Source organism: Fringilla coelebs (assembly GCF_963513975.1).
Source record: "Fringilla coelebs genome assembly, chromosome: 7".
Lineage (NCBI taxonomy): Eukaryota > Metazoa > Chordata > Aves > Passeriformes > Fringillidae > Fringilla > Fringilla coelebs.
Window position 1 is genome coordinate 26,959,774 of NC_140035.1, and position 14,038 is coordinate 26,973,811.

The 14,038-nt window shown below is 38.3% G+C and overlaps 1 protein-coding gene across 3 annotated transcripts in view; it reads left to right on the forward strand.

The window, feature by feature from the left end:
- Positions 1 to 184: 184 nt before the first annotated feature.
- Positions 185 to 14,038, forward strand: part of HYCC2 (hyccin PI4KA lipid kinase complex subunit 2) — a 49,911-nt gene continuing 36,057 nt past the window's right edge. For 2 of the 3 annotated variants that reach the window (XM_084208990.1, XM_084208993.1), the window contains exon 1: positions 544 to 588. The gene's annotated coding sequence lies outside the window, so the exon portion shown is untranslated. Of the gene's footprint in view, positions 508 to 543; positions 589 to 14,038 lie in introns of those variants that run through there. The other variant, XM_084208991.1, reaches the window with a different exon arrangement.

A 14,038-nucleotide genomic window follows, 5' to 3' on the forward strand; every position in this document is an offset into this window, starting at 1 on the left:
CCCAATGGGCGGGCGCGTTGCTGAGGTGCGGGGCTGGCGGTGTCTGGAGGTGGCGGCGGAGGAGGAGAGCGGGGTGAGGGGGCGGCGGGGCTTGGGCCGGCGCCGGGAACGGGGATCTCCCACCCTTCGCGGGTTCCCCGGTGCCGCCTGCGCTGCTGGCGCTGCGGGCAGGGACGGAAGCGCCGCAGGGTCTCTGCGTGCGGGGGCGCGAACTGTTCCCAGCACTCGCGCCGGCAGCGCCGCTCGCGTTCCCTCTCCTGCCCCTGCGGCTCCGCTGCCTCTCCTGTCGCCCCTTCCCGCTCCCCTCCGCTCGGACAGCGTCCCCCTCCCCGGTTATGTAAGCCCCGAACCTCCACCCTGCTCACCGGGAGTGGTGGCGGGGCCCGGGCAGTGCCCGCTCGCTGCCAGCCCTCGGGGCGCGCTTCGGCAGGGGAAGAAGCTGGGAGAGAAATCGGAGCTCGCAGCGAGCCCGGCTGGCGCCAGGAGCAGAGTTTCGGCTTTCAGTGGGTATGTCTTAAAAGAACATTGGTGTTTGTTTCCATAGGAGAAGCGGGGAGGTGTCCCGAAATCCTGGTAGTGCACTGAAAGGTAAGTGAAAGTGAAGAATTCTTTTGGCAACTGGCTCCCGAGCGAGGCGGTGGCTTGGTTTCAGTGAGCGCTTGTGTCAGGAGCTCGGCGTTTTGCATGTGTGGCTATGTGACTGAAGTGTCAATTGCCTTAGTATCTGGTTAATTACAATTATTTTTGTGTTTGTCAAACTTGAGCACATAGTCTGCTTCATCTGGAAAGAGACTGGTAAAAGTTAACTACACAGTCAGTGACTTATAAAGACTTTAATTACTTCTCAGTTGAATCCAATACAATATTGTTTCTTTTTAGCAGAATACAAACTGTTCTATTAATTTTTGATACTCCTATTAACATGAGAATAAACATTACAGCATGATGCCAGTGGAATTTCGGGGTAGACTGTAGTGCCTTTTTCCAATATATTTTGATGAAAATTGACTTCTGGGTTTCAGGGATTTTAATAGGGATATTGGAAGCGCATGAGAAGATTTCCAGGAGGAATGCCATTATCATGTTATTAACAGTGAAACTGTTCTAAATAGAGTGCCATCTGTTTAATCCAGACTGCCTCAGTCTGGTTTCAGCATTGAATGTTTTTCACTGTGAGATAAAGTCTGGAAGATTCAGAGCAGTCTTCTCTCGGGGTGAGAAGACACACATTTGTTTTTCTGTAATGTATGGGGGTTGGAATTGTTGGCTCTTTATTTGTGAGGTGCTTAAATCCCTGTCTTAGAGAAAATGCAGTTCTGTCAGAGACTTGCAAAATATTTCTTGTTTCTTACTGTGGCTGAAAGTTAATGTGTATGTGTCCAAAGTCCAGTGGTGCTGAGGAATGTGTATATTTTTCTCAGAATTTTTTTTCAGTGACCCATAGACATGTCAGATACCAGATACCTTGGTTTAATGCTTTGAGAGAAAGATAAAAAGTGCCAGTTTTATTTATGTTTGGTGTTTTTTTTTCTTACTGTTTGTTGGGGGGGGGGGTTGCTTTTGTTTATTTTGTTTTGTTTTCTTGGTGCTTGGAAGCCTGACTTGAATATTACACACAAAACTATGCTGGTATTGCTGAGTCTGTTACCAGGGACATTCAGCTCTGATCACAGAGCATTGGCTTTGTGCGATCTGTTGTGCATGAACTGAGTTGTTTAACAGGTTTTAAAGTTTAACAAGGTTTTCAGTAGCTGTTTTTGCCTTCCCCCTCACCCCCCAAGTACATAAAAACTTATGGTAAGAAAAACCTTGTGCAATCAGTTGATCTGCTCTACCATGGTTTGCTTCCTGTATTTCCTTTTCTTTCAGTATGGTCTATACTCTTTTAAAAATAAGGCAGCAAATGTGAGGGATGTGATATTTTGGGAATATATTAAGCTCTTTGATGCTGTATCCTCAAGTAAGTGAGTCTGCATAATTTCAAGGGGCCTAGAAGTGTTGCTACAGTGTGTTTTGAGAAGGAAGCTTCACCATAATTATAGTGTCAGCCTGGAGAAATCAATAATATGCAGAAGGAAATAACATAAAAGAAGTTTTTGTATTGTGTAAAAGAACCCCGACAAACAACTGAATGTCCTCTAGGAAGGAAAGGTCATTGAAACTCCATGTACAAATAATCAGTACATTTTGGGATTTATGCAGTTGGTGGGGTTTTGTGTGTGGTATTTTTTTATTATTAATTATTAGTTGTGGTGATAATTACTGCAAAGATTTGGTGTTCTAGGATAAAGTTATTTTAGCTTGTATGCAGCCATGCTAGTTATGGTTTGCTGGGATTCCTGCTTGTGTTGTTCAGCTAGAGGAAGGCTGCAGGGTTTCTTGGATAGCTTTCAAAAGTCCATGTTTCCAGCAATTTGTGTTGCTGTGCATTCTGGATTAACAGATTGTGAGATTCATTATAGGAGCCACTCTTCTCTGCATGTGCATCCATATTCTCTGTAGCACTGGACAGTGTTTGGTGCTATGCTCTTCATAATTGTTTTCTGGAGTAGAGAGCTGTATGACTGACAGTGGCTTGAACTGTTTGCAGTTTTGAGATGACAAGAAAGGGTTGTGGGGTTGTTGTTTTTCCCCTTTAGTATCAGAATACATATTTGAACTAGTTAAATATTGCATCCTTTTCCTCCTGAAATTGCATGTTACTTCCTGTGGTGTTGTATTAGTAGTCAGTTATGCCATTGGATGCCTCTTGTCATTTGAATAAAATGGTTAATGCTGCCTAATTACAATAAGGATGGAAAAGATCTTTCTTTAGTTCACCTTGGTTTCTTTGAATGCTTTTAAAAAAAGCATTCAGTGAATGGTGGGGAAGGAAATTATCTTCTCAGGCATCACTAGAGAGCTAAATATTTTATGGACGGTATCACAGTCACTGTTTCACCTCTCTTTTAGACAAGCGATGGGCTGGAGCAGTAGTCTTAGTTTCTTTCTGTTTATGGTGTTTGTTTGCTGGTGGGTTGTTTTTTTTGTTTGGGGCGGTATTTTTGGGCAGCATAAAGACCATTCTTCTCAGGAGCAGCCACGCTGGTCTGATCTGTTATTCTCTCCTGAAGCCGAAGGCTCTGAGACCCTGGGATGTGACAGGATCATTGTTCCGAGTTCTGCTCGTCTGCCACAGCTCAGCAGGTGCTCATTTGACAGCAGGTGCTTTACTCTTACACTGTTTTCTAGACTATAGGGTTACCCCTTAGGTCAGCTCTCCCAGTCTCAGTGGGTGTGATGTGTTGTGTGGATTTTTGTTTCATGGATATACCTAACATATAAAACTTTAGGGCCCTTGTATGGTTTTTGCAGCTACCGTATTTTCTGTCAGTAAGAGCTGCACTTCGTGTGGGGTGTCAGTAAGTCATTGCTCTGTTCTGTTTTGAGCCTGTTACCTGAGAACTTCATGTGATACTCCCTATTTTCTGTAGGAGGAGAGGCAGACCTGTTTGCTCTTTACCAAGCAGTTTAATATGAGTTGAGAATCTTTAAAGACCTGGGTCATGTGTTCCCTCAAAGACTTGTCTGTGCTGGAAAAGAATTTTTGATTTCATTATTTTTCTTGATGCTTGTTTCCTTAAGATATTAAGGATGTGAACGAATTAAGATATGAATGAATATCAAGAAGTGAAGGTGAAGGCTTCCCCAGCTGAGTGTTCTTGAAGGACATCTGTGCCATAGTAATAATCACTAAAGAAATCCCTTTCAGGCAAAACTGATCTGAGCAGAGACAGTCGCAAGTGGTATAATTTGACTGCTACTTCACCCGGTTATTTTCATTTCCAAACAGAGTAAGTGTGAGAAGTAATTCTTGACTTATTTAATGCTGTTTTCTACAGGGGTTTTTTTGAGTAAGAAAGTAGTTTGAGTTTATGCTTGTATAACTCACTGTAGATAAAATGGCAACCTGGTTGAATTTTTCTCTATGCACCTTTGTTTGGATAATTCCTGCTTCTTATTGCAAGACAAATAATTCAAGTGTCTTTTTTTTTTAATTTACTCATAGGACAGATTTATGGAGGGACTCAATGGATCTCCTTTTTTTTTGTATAGAATTCTGACTTTAGTTTTTAAGCTTCTAATGAAAGCTCCAGAGGTAGAGGGGCACTTCTGATGAAATAAAATATAGTTATTTAGGAAAGCCCAACTGTAAAACAAAATTCTGTATTGCCAGATGTGCTACACAGAAGAGAAGCCAAGATCAGGGACTAGGTAAAATAGCATATAGTTTGCAAACTGTTTCAGTCTGTGCTGCAGATTATCCATAATAGTAAAAACTTTTTTATTGTATGATGAATGGCCACACAGCAATTTTTCTTTCTTCTGTTACATTTTTCTATCAAATGTAATGAATATGGCCGCAGGGTTTAACAGATGTTTTATTATTAATCAATTCAGATGATTAGTGAAAGACAAAAATACCATTGGTAAGTCACTTTTCAGTCTTGATTGTTTTCTGTTCTGCAGGCAGTCCAGCTTGCCTCTGCTGCCCACTGCCTGTGTCAGATGTGCTGCCTTGACCTCTTGGTGTGATTCTGTAGAGAATTACAGATTTTATGGTCAAAATCATTAAGTTTGCCTGAAAGTAGAGAGCCAGTGACATTTGGAAAGAGATCCCACTAGGGGAGAGAAATATTGGGTGTATAACTACTTCAAAGTGGTAAACTATTTATTTATTTATCTCTTAGTAGTGATTATCATTGCTATCATTTGACATTGAAAAACACCAAATTCCCTGGCTGTGTAACGTTGTTCTGCACAGGGCCTGATGGAGATGGTTGGTGCAGTTCAAATATCTTAAAACACTCTTCCAGGAATTCTTCTTTCTGCATATTCTGTGGGGCTTTTTTTTTCTACAGGACAAAGTAGTTCATGACTTCTCATTTTATACTGTATTGTTACACAAGCATTTGGCTAGCATTCCAAAATTGCAGAGTGTGTGTTTTTGTGTGTAATCTCCATACTCTAGCTAATCTTACTGTGTTTTTATTGTAATTACTGTGATTCTTCAAAAAACTGAAATGGTTAGATCTCCTTTAATGGTGTCTGCATAGTGTATGGTTTGTGAGTTCTTTAAATAGTTCCACGTTGCTGTTCCTCTGAATTCTGCTTAACTGAAATGTGTGACATGGACATTTGTGCAGACTGCATGACTGCAGTTTGCTGATTCATACAGGACAAAATTGATAAGTCTGGAATATTTTTCTGTTTCCATTCCCTATATTTAGTAGTTTATAAATTTTAAATTGTAATTTTATTTAGGGTCTTCCTCCCCTCTTCTGCCTTGCCTTGAATAATGTGTGAACTGGAGGAATTATTTGGCATCTATTTGACAGTGAGAGAATTTAAAAGAAGAGTCTTGTTTTTCATGGCCATTCAGCTGAGAAGATATTGGATTGAAAGATAATGAGCTGAAATATGTGTAAAATTTGCTTGCATTTTTTCCTTCCTGTCTTAATTTATTTTATTTTTATTCAAATAGTTTGTTTTTTTCTGAGACTTCTGGTATCTTTTTCTTCTTTACATCTCCTCTTATTTTCTGCTTTGTCTTTTCTGTTTCCTTTAGGTTTAAGGGTATGTTGAGCTTAAGGAGAGGCTGGAGAGCAGCCCCTCTGCATGCCTGCCTCTGTTCTGACTTGGAATAGGGCCACAAGGTAGAAAAGTTGGTTTAGAAAAGGTTTTGAAGAAGTCCATAGTACTTACTCAAGTAACTTTCCCAAATATCCTAAGCACAAGATCGTGGAAACACATGGGCGTAAGCATAACAGATTTTGTTGTAGAAATAGCTTAAGTTAGCTTTTATCTATAAATCTGAATATTGTGTTTCCTGCATGTGAAAAGTTAGCTAGAATTAGAATTAATTTTTTTAAACATGTGCTTTGTGGAGGTGTGGTATTTAAGACTGGTGTGCCCCATGTGTAAGCTACAGTGGTGATTCCATCATCCCATTTAGCATTGTGATGGCTGAACGTGAGGGTCAATCACCTTCTAGACCAGACATGTTTCAGAAAGTGGAAGGCTTTTGTGTAAACTTAGTTAGAGAGGGGGTGGAGTGAGCAGTTTATCAAGCACCCTGGTACATGCCATCAGAGTAGGGCAAAGAACGAAAATCTAAATGCTCAACTTTGAGTTCTGGTATCTGTTTATTACTCTGGGTTAGAGGTATACTTTTTTTGAAAGGATACTTGATGCTTCAGTGTATCACTGTGCTTCCTCATGCGTTAGGGTTGGAATCACATCCAGTTAAAAGTAGTAATTAATAAAAGCTCCCTACCTAGAATGGATATTGTACTGGTCTTTAGTATCTGCAGCAATGGGATAGACAGATGATTGGTTAAAGTCCATTTACTGTAGTGATCTTACACAAGAAGTGATTGAGTTTGAGTGATAGTCATGTGCCCTTTTACATAGAAATGTAAGGCATGCTGACAAAGGATTTATCCCAGCACAAGCTCATATTTCTTTGTGTAACAGTGGAGAACTTTCCATTCCTTTTTTTTTTTTTTTAAGATGTTTTGTTGAGCCAAAAGAGCATAGAGATGTAAGCTAAATGTGGACACAGAGAGGAGAGCAAGGAGGGTTTAAATGTGAAGTGGAAAAATTACTAGATCCTTATGCCTGTGGGTTTGGGATTTTTTTAAGGTACTTGTTTCTTGTTCTTAGCATAGAACGGGTCTTAGACAAAATTGCTGAGCTTCCAAAACTGCTTCTAGATTGTTAATTATGTATTTGTTCTGTTTGGTAGTTATGTTATTGACAAACCACCGTACTTGATGGTCGCCAGTGTTGCATCTGTGCAATAATTTTAAATAGTAGCGTCCTTAAGCTTCTGGAAGTAACGAAACCATATTTGTGGCAATTTCTTGGGAAGAGAGATGCTGAATTTGTTAGACTTCATATGAGCCATTCTGATAGTTTTCCTCATGTTAATGGACTGCAGCAAATTGCAGTGCAAATCTTGCCATGTCAGAGTGGCAAGAGCTTCATGAAAATCTCTGAAACAGTTCTGTGTTAGCTATGGACATACAAATAGAGGTAGGAGTCTTGGACTGAAGGGTAAGTCGAATGCAAATAGAGAAGAAATAACTAAAGTACGACATGGATTTAAGCTAAGCATTCAAAAGCTGCGTATAGGCCCTGTTTATTTTCATAGCCATCCTGTGACAGCAGCATTTCCTTAAAATCACAGGTGTCACATGCATTGCATGATTCTCCATTGAACAGGCTACTACCTTTGCTTAGCTCTGTGTGTCTGCCAAGACTTGTTTCATGTGTTCTGAGTCTTCAGCTGTGCCTTCATCCATGTTCGTGTAAACACCACATGAGTTTGAGAAGCCTCTGTTTATCTGTTGAATACAAAAACTTCCTAGCTTGCTTTTTGTTTGTTTGGGGAGAGAACAAGATTTTCTTTCTTCTCTCTACAATTTGTCTTAGAAGTTGAGACAGCAAATAGTTTAGGCATGGCTTGTTGTCTTTGAGTCTCCAAAGGACCAGTTGCAGAAATAACTGAGATGCTCTTTTGCTTGTGCAGGTGTTGAGTGGACTTGGGCTATGCATGGTCATGTAAAAACAATTGCTACCTTCAGAATATGCATCTTTTCTGCATCTGTGGTGAAAATACTCCTGCAGTTTTGGGGGCAGAAATGAAACTGTGTTGGGTGTTGCAATTTGTGACTTTGTTGCATTTGTTTCCTCAGCCATACAAAAATGTTACTGGGGCATCTGGGTGTTTAAATCATTCAAATGGTAGCTCTGTTCCACATACCTTGTGTTCCAGGAATCCTGGCATTAAACTCTGAGAGACTATATGCTTTGCTTTTTCCTCTCTATAGATTATATCCCTTCAGTTAGCTGCAGGTTTAATATGGTTTTTCACAGTTAATGTTGCAGTTTACATAGCATAACTAAAGCTACTGCACTAATTTTACTTCTTAATTTAAATTAAAATGTTAGCCCTATATATCTAGTGCCAAGTTACCCCAAAATGAAACTCTGACATTTTTAGGGAAATGGTTGAAGATAATAATAATGCTTATATGTTAACCTTATAATTTTTCCCCTAGCTACTTCAGTGTTTAAATTGAGTAAAACTTAGGATGCTAAGGCAGAAAAATAAATGTGCAACAGTGGGATTTCATGTTTGTTGTGCACAAAGTCCTAATCAGGTTAAGATTGTGGATGCATTCCAGATCAAATTCGGGGTCAGCAGCCAATACTAATTGGCATTGATGCTGCTGAAATTGTGTAATTGAGTATTGTGCTGATTGTCACGGTGTGTTTTGTGCCACCTCTCCACTCCACTCCCCTTTATTTGGCAACTTAAAATTTACTAAATGTTCAAAGGTTAGTTCTGTTATTTCCTCTGTACCCTTCTTCTTAGACTTGCAGGTTCTGTTCTGTGCTAAAGACAGAAAACTAGGTAGGTTTGACATATGAAAAGTAGAAGGAAGTTCAAAAAAATTGAAGTAGAGTGCCTGTAGATATTAATTTTGTCTAATAAATACAGAAAGCTTAAAGCTTAAAGATTTGCTGGTCAGTGGGGAAGTGGACTGCTATGCCTTTTTTTTTTTTGTCAGCTGCTAGGAAAGAGCTGCTTCAGCACAGCTTCTTGTCATTTTACTGAAGCATTTTGCAGGAACCTTGTCACACTTGGCTGGTGGAGATGTGTATGGGTGTGATGGTCCATTGCCCTTCTCTGCTGATGATACTCCCATGATTGCCAACTACTGTATTTGATGGCTTATTTTGATAATAAATTTTTGGTCTTGTGAGAGAGAGGAGGGAACAAATCTTAAGTGGATATTATCATGCTAATTAGGAAACCTTAATCACTGTGTTGTCCGTTTTCAGCTCTATCAAGTTTTGATGCATTACAAATTAATATTCCAGTGGGAAAGACAAAATATCTCTCCTACAGGGAAAGGATGCAGGCTTTTCTTGGCTTTATGCAGAATTCTAGTAGTAGTAATTTTATTGCTATTTCTATGAACTGCTGGAGCATTCTGCTTTAGTAATGTGTGCTGACTTTGAACAGATTGAAATTATTGTCTCTTTGTCTTTCTGAATGCAGACTTTAGAGCTTTCTGGTATATGTGAGGTTGCTATGAGTAAATTCTGCACATTTATGCATATGTGTCACATCTGTGGAAAATGGAAAGGGTTTTTATTAGCATTTCCTTTTTTATTGCAACAGAATGTTTAAGTTGCTATTTTCTTGGGTTTAATAGTTTAAATGAAACAGATAGAACTGATGAGAGAATAAAATTGTTAAAATATGTTATGAAAATCTTCTCAAAGTGCCAGTTGGATAGCTGGCAGGTAAGGCAAAAAGCACAAGGATTTTCCTCCCAAGTATGAAACACTTGCTGCTCACTGATAAGAAATAATTATGGTGTAATCATCTTAACTTGCAAATCTGAACATAATTGCAAGTACAGGGGTGTTAGGTCTGGGTGTATATTTTGTTCAGAACAGTTTTTTCTTGTGCTGAAGGAGTCACATGTGGACTGTGAGCCTTGGTTTTGGATTGTTCTTGGCGGTTTTTTGCTGTCCTGGTGGTGTGGGCTTTTCCTTCAGATTTCTTTTTTTTGGCTTTGTACTGGATCAGCCCTACTTTTTGAGAAGTTACTCCATGTTCTCTCTGCAGGTCTGCTGTGCATTTCAATGACCTCAGTATTTCTAAACCTTCTGTCCAAGTTGCCCTTGAAAGACTGTTTTGTGGAGCATGCTCTATGAAAGATGAGTGTATTACTTACACCAAAAATGTGCAATCTAGCAATTTCAGGTGCCTGCTGTTCAAACTTTGGTAAGTGCTGCTGATCTCTATCAGCACAATTGCATAGGGAAACAGAACAGGCTTTTAATTAAACTCAGGCTTTGATTAAAAATTTTTGATTGTGTTTGAAAAGAATTAACTGAATTTGCTCTATGCCAGTATAACTAATAAAAAAGTAAAAGGTCATAACTGTTGCCCAGATGGGTAGTACCTGTAAAAGATTAGAGAAACTGTTTGTGTTTAGTATAGTTCATGTGGGTGTATTACCATTTGAAATAGATGTAATAATTGCTCAAAGATGATTAATGTTGCAAAAACTAGTAGTATAACCCCTAACAAGTTTCTGTTTTACCAACTGCTTTTGAAGGTGTTTTTTTTTTTTTTTTTTTTTTTTTTTTCCTCTGTTTTTGTTTTGTTTTGTTTTTTCCCTTGGGTTTTTTTTTTTTTAAAGCAGGAAAACTGTTCAGTATTACAAACAAAAACCCAGAGTATCTCTGTGTAGGGATGAGGTTATGTATAAGTGCCTGAAGATTAGAACATTGAGTCCTCAGTGAGGTTTTTTGGAGTGCAAGAAAATATGTTTGAAAACCTGGAACACTGTGAAATTTACCATCTCTACATAAATTCCACTCCCCTGTCTGCACAAAAAAACTCGGGGATGCTTAGCTGTAAAGCTTGCTGCATGGATTTTCAGTGCTGCCTGTCAAATCTGTAATTTTTCATAATCTTGAAAGACTCAAATTTTTTGAATATGCATTGGGACAGTATTGGACAAAAACTTTTAATTTTGTTCAGGTTATAAATAGAAAAAATATATTAAAATAGTAGTGTGCATTTAAGATCTTGCTCTTGTTTCAGCAGTGTTGGGGGGAGGAGAAAAAAGACTGGATATTCCAACTGGAGTCATCAAGCACCTGTGGAAGGCTGTTTTCTTTTTGTCTCTGTTTCATTTCGTTGTGGTTTTACACTACTTTATTTTTTATACTCGTCTATAGCTTAGATAAGTGAAACATATTGTGGAAAATCTTGCCTATGATGGTGCGTGAAAGATTGGGTTGATTTAAATTGTTTCTTCTGTGTTTATGTTGTGTTCCTAAAGATATTATATATGAAGTTTTGCTCTAGAAAAAGAATTGTTTAAATTTCAGATTAACAAATCCACAAAAACCATCCAAACACCCTCCCCAAGTAGTACCTCTACATATGTTAGTAACTTAGTGTCCTCACTATTTAAAAATACATGAGAAATGAACAATTTCACAGTAAAATATTAATTAGTCCTTTCTTATGACTGGTTGGTTTGCATTCTGTTGTAATGTTGGTTTAAGAGTAGAAGAATAATGACTGTAAACAATATGCATTGTCTTTAACTATTCAGCAGTGAAGATTAATAATTAAACTCTTACCAAGACAAAGGGGGTACCTGGTGTAGTTGTTGCACTAATTTACATTTACTACTGTTTTAATTCTCCCACAGTTATTTCACTGAGAAGCAGCTTATGCTTCCAGGTAATAGGCCACAGAATGCCAATTATAGTAAGCTGCGTTTCAGAGTTTCAGGAGAGCTTCTAATAAGGTGATGAAAAAGTGTTACACTTTCTTTACAGACTCAGTTTCTTTGCCTGTTTTCTGTGAAGGAGAGCCCAGTAAAGGTTGTGTAATTTCCTGCTCTGGAGGAATCCTAGTGAAGTTAATAGTAGGGCTGGTCATAAGCATCAATTTTTGTAGCACAATCACCTTAATCAGTTGGGTCAAATATCTTAACCATTGATGTTCACACAGCTCTTAATGGATTGCATTATATAGAATTAACATGGTCAGGTACATGTTTTAGCTCTTATGTGTGGAAATTCTGACTTGTGCAGTCTGTCTAATCTCAATATAAAATTAACAGTGGTTTTATCTCTGACTGGTGAGATTGTTCTTTGCAGTTCTTAAAACCTCTCTCTAACTTTCAGAAAACTAGTGTGAGACTGAAAATGACTGACGCTGAAGTCACGCTGTGGTGCGTGACATGGGAGAAGACAAGTTGCTTCCTCTGCAGTGACAGTTGGGAGTAATAAAGGCAGCTACAGTTTTAACTGTGAACGTTGAAGCAGATCTTAGATTTCAGAATTCGTGGTGCTACTGTGCTTTACCTCTGAATAATGAACAGCCTCTGTATGTGACTTAAGTCTTTCTTGTAAGTATGTAGGGTTCAACTTGCTCATATATTCTATTAGGTCAAGCAGAAGAGATCTGGGCTGTTCTGAAATTGTGTCATCTTGATGAGTAGTGGTGTGATCAGTGGTGTTTCATTTAACTGCATTTGTTAAGTTTGCTTTTTAAAGTCTGGGAACTTGTAATGGAAAGGTAAGACCAGCATATCAATCAGAATTAATTTTATCCTTGAAAACCATGCATCTTAAATGTGAATGAAGCATCTGAGTCAGATATGAAATTTATGGCATCGTGCAATAAAACAATGTCCTAATTATTATGGATCTTTATTTTAACTCTGCCATTTTGAAAGTTTATTTGGAACTATGATTCTTACCACATCATTTTTTAAAAGTCAGCAAGATGACATAATTTTAGCTACAACTGAGGTAAATTCAGACAAATTTGGAGATTACACTCATTTAAGAATTTGTGAATGTGTAAGTAAGTGTATGGATGGGGGGAAATTTGTCACTTCAGCTTAATCTATTTACACTCCTCTTCCTGGAGGTGGAGGCTTTACCATCTGGAAGTAGGAAAGATTAGAATAAGGCATTTCATTATTTTCAGCAGAGGAGCCTCTGGGTTAGATCTCTTTGAGAATAGGGTAGAAGAAAGGAGGTTAGGTAAATTAATTAATGAATATGTAACCTAAATTCCATTTTGTGGAAATTACAGTTGGTAGGGAATACTGCAATGACAAATATATACTGGTATTGGAATTTAGATATGGTCTGGAATTGACTTCAACTTTTTAATGTATATTTTTATAATCTAACAGGCATTTATTTTTCTGAAGTGACGATTTTACAGCTCAAAAGTGGGAAGCTGCTTAGAATATTCAGCTGGTATTTCTAGAATGTTTCTGCATGAATTTCTTTCCTTTACAGACCAGATAGCGATCTTAGCATAATGTTTGCAGTGTTATTCCAAAGTGCATACTGGGGAGGTTTTGGTAGTGTGTCTTTTGTTGATTTGTTTTGTTTTGGGTTTGAATTTTATTTTGATTTTGTTCCCACAGAAATTCTGTTTCAAGATTTCTCTTAGCCTGTGTCTGTTCATTTTTAGTAGTTAGCACTGAGTGCCTTAAAAAGACCACCTTAACTGTGATTTTGCAAGTGTTAGTTTGCTGAGGCTTTTTTTTTAGGCTCCTTCTTTTACTATGCATCTTTACTTATCTAGATTTAATTTACTTCATGAACCAAAACCATGAAGGAGAAGGTGTTTGGGAGAGGTAGGGTTACATGGAAAGTAATTTGCATGGAAATGTTTTTGTAAGCAAAGAGGTTAATGCAGACAAACTAGCATAGGAAGAGTTACTGCATACGAACTGATGCAAAGGGAGGACAAACCTGTATTGTCTGGCGTAGGATGGGTTATCACCAGGATCCTGACAAGAGAATGTTTTAGGTTTTGTGTAGGATGACTATGTGAAGTTGTTTCTAAGGAAACTGGTGCTGAGAGAATAAGGTAACTTTTCTGTGGCTAACCTACGTGTGTGTGTATATATATATTTTAAAGTGCGTCAGGTCCTTATAATAGAATAATTAATGTGTGTTTGTGGTATTTAAGGCTGCAGGATAATGTCTTTATTATTATTGTTTCAAAAATCCTGTAAGCAATGTAGAGGAGTGCTTTCTTTGAATACAGAAGATAAATTTCCTGTTCCACGTTCTTGATTATCTCAATTCTTTTCTGCTTTATTTGCTGCATGAGGTCCTAGGAGGGGGATTTAGCTATGAGTGTACAACTGTGTTTAATTCAGGTTTTGCTTATTTGCCTCTGTGAGGCACTTAGATTTTTCTCTGTAGAGTCACCTGACTTCTGTAGCTTTCTACAACTACTCTGTGCAATACTATGAAAACATCAGCCTTAAAGTAGTTATTTCAACTGTTATATAGTGTCTATTTTCAGTGTTGTATTGTCATTCCCACTGCCCTAATTGTTTGTGTGCAGCAGTTTTGTATCTGTAAAGCAGTTTCACTGTAGGAATGGTAAAAAGATAGAAGGTTGGCAGCTCAG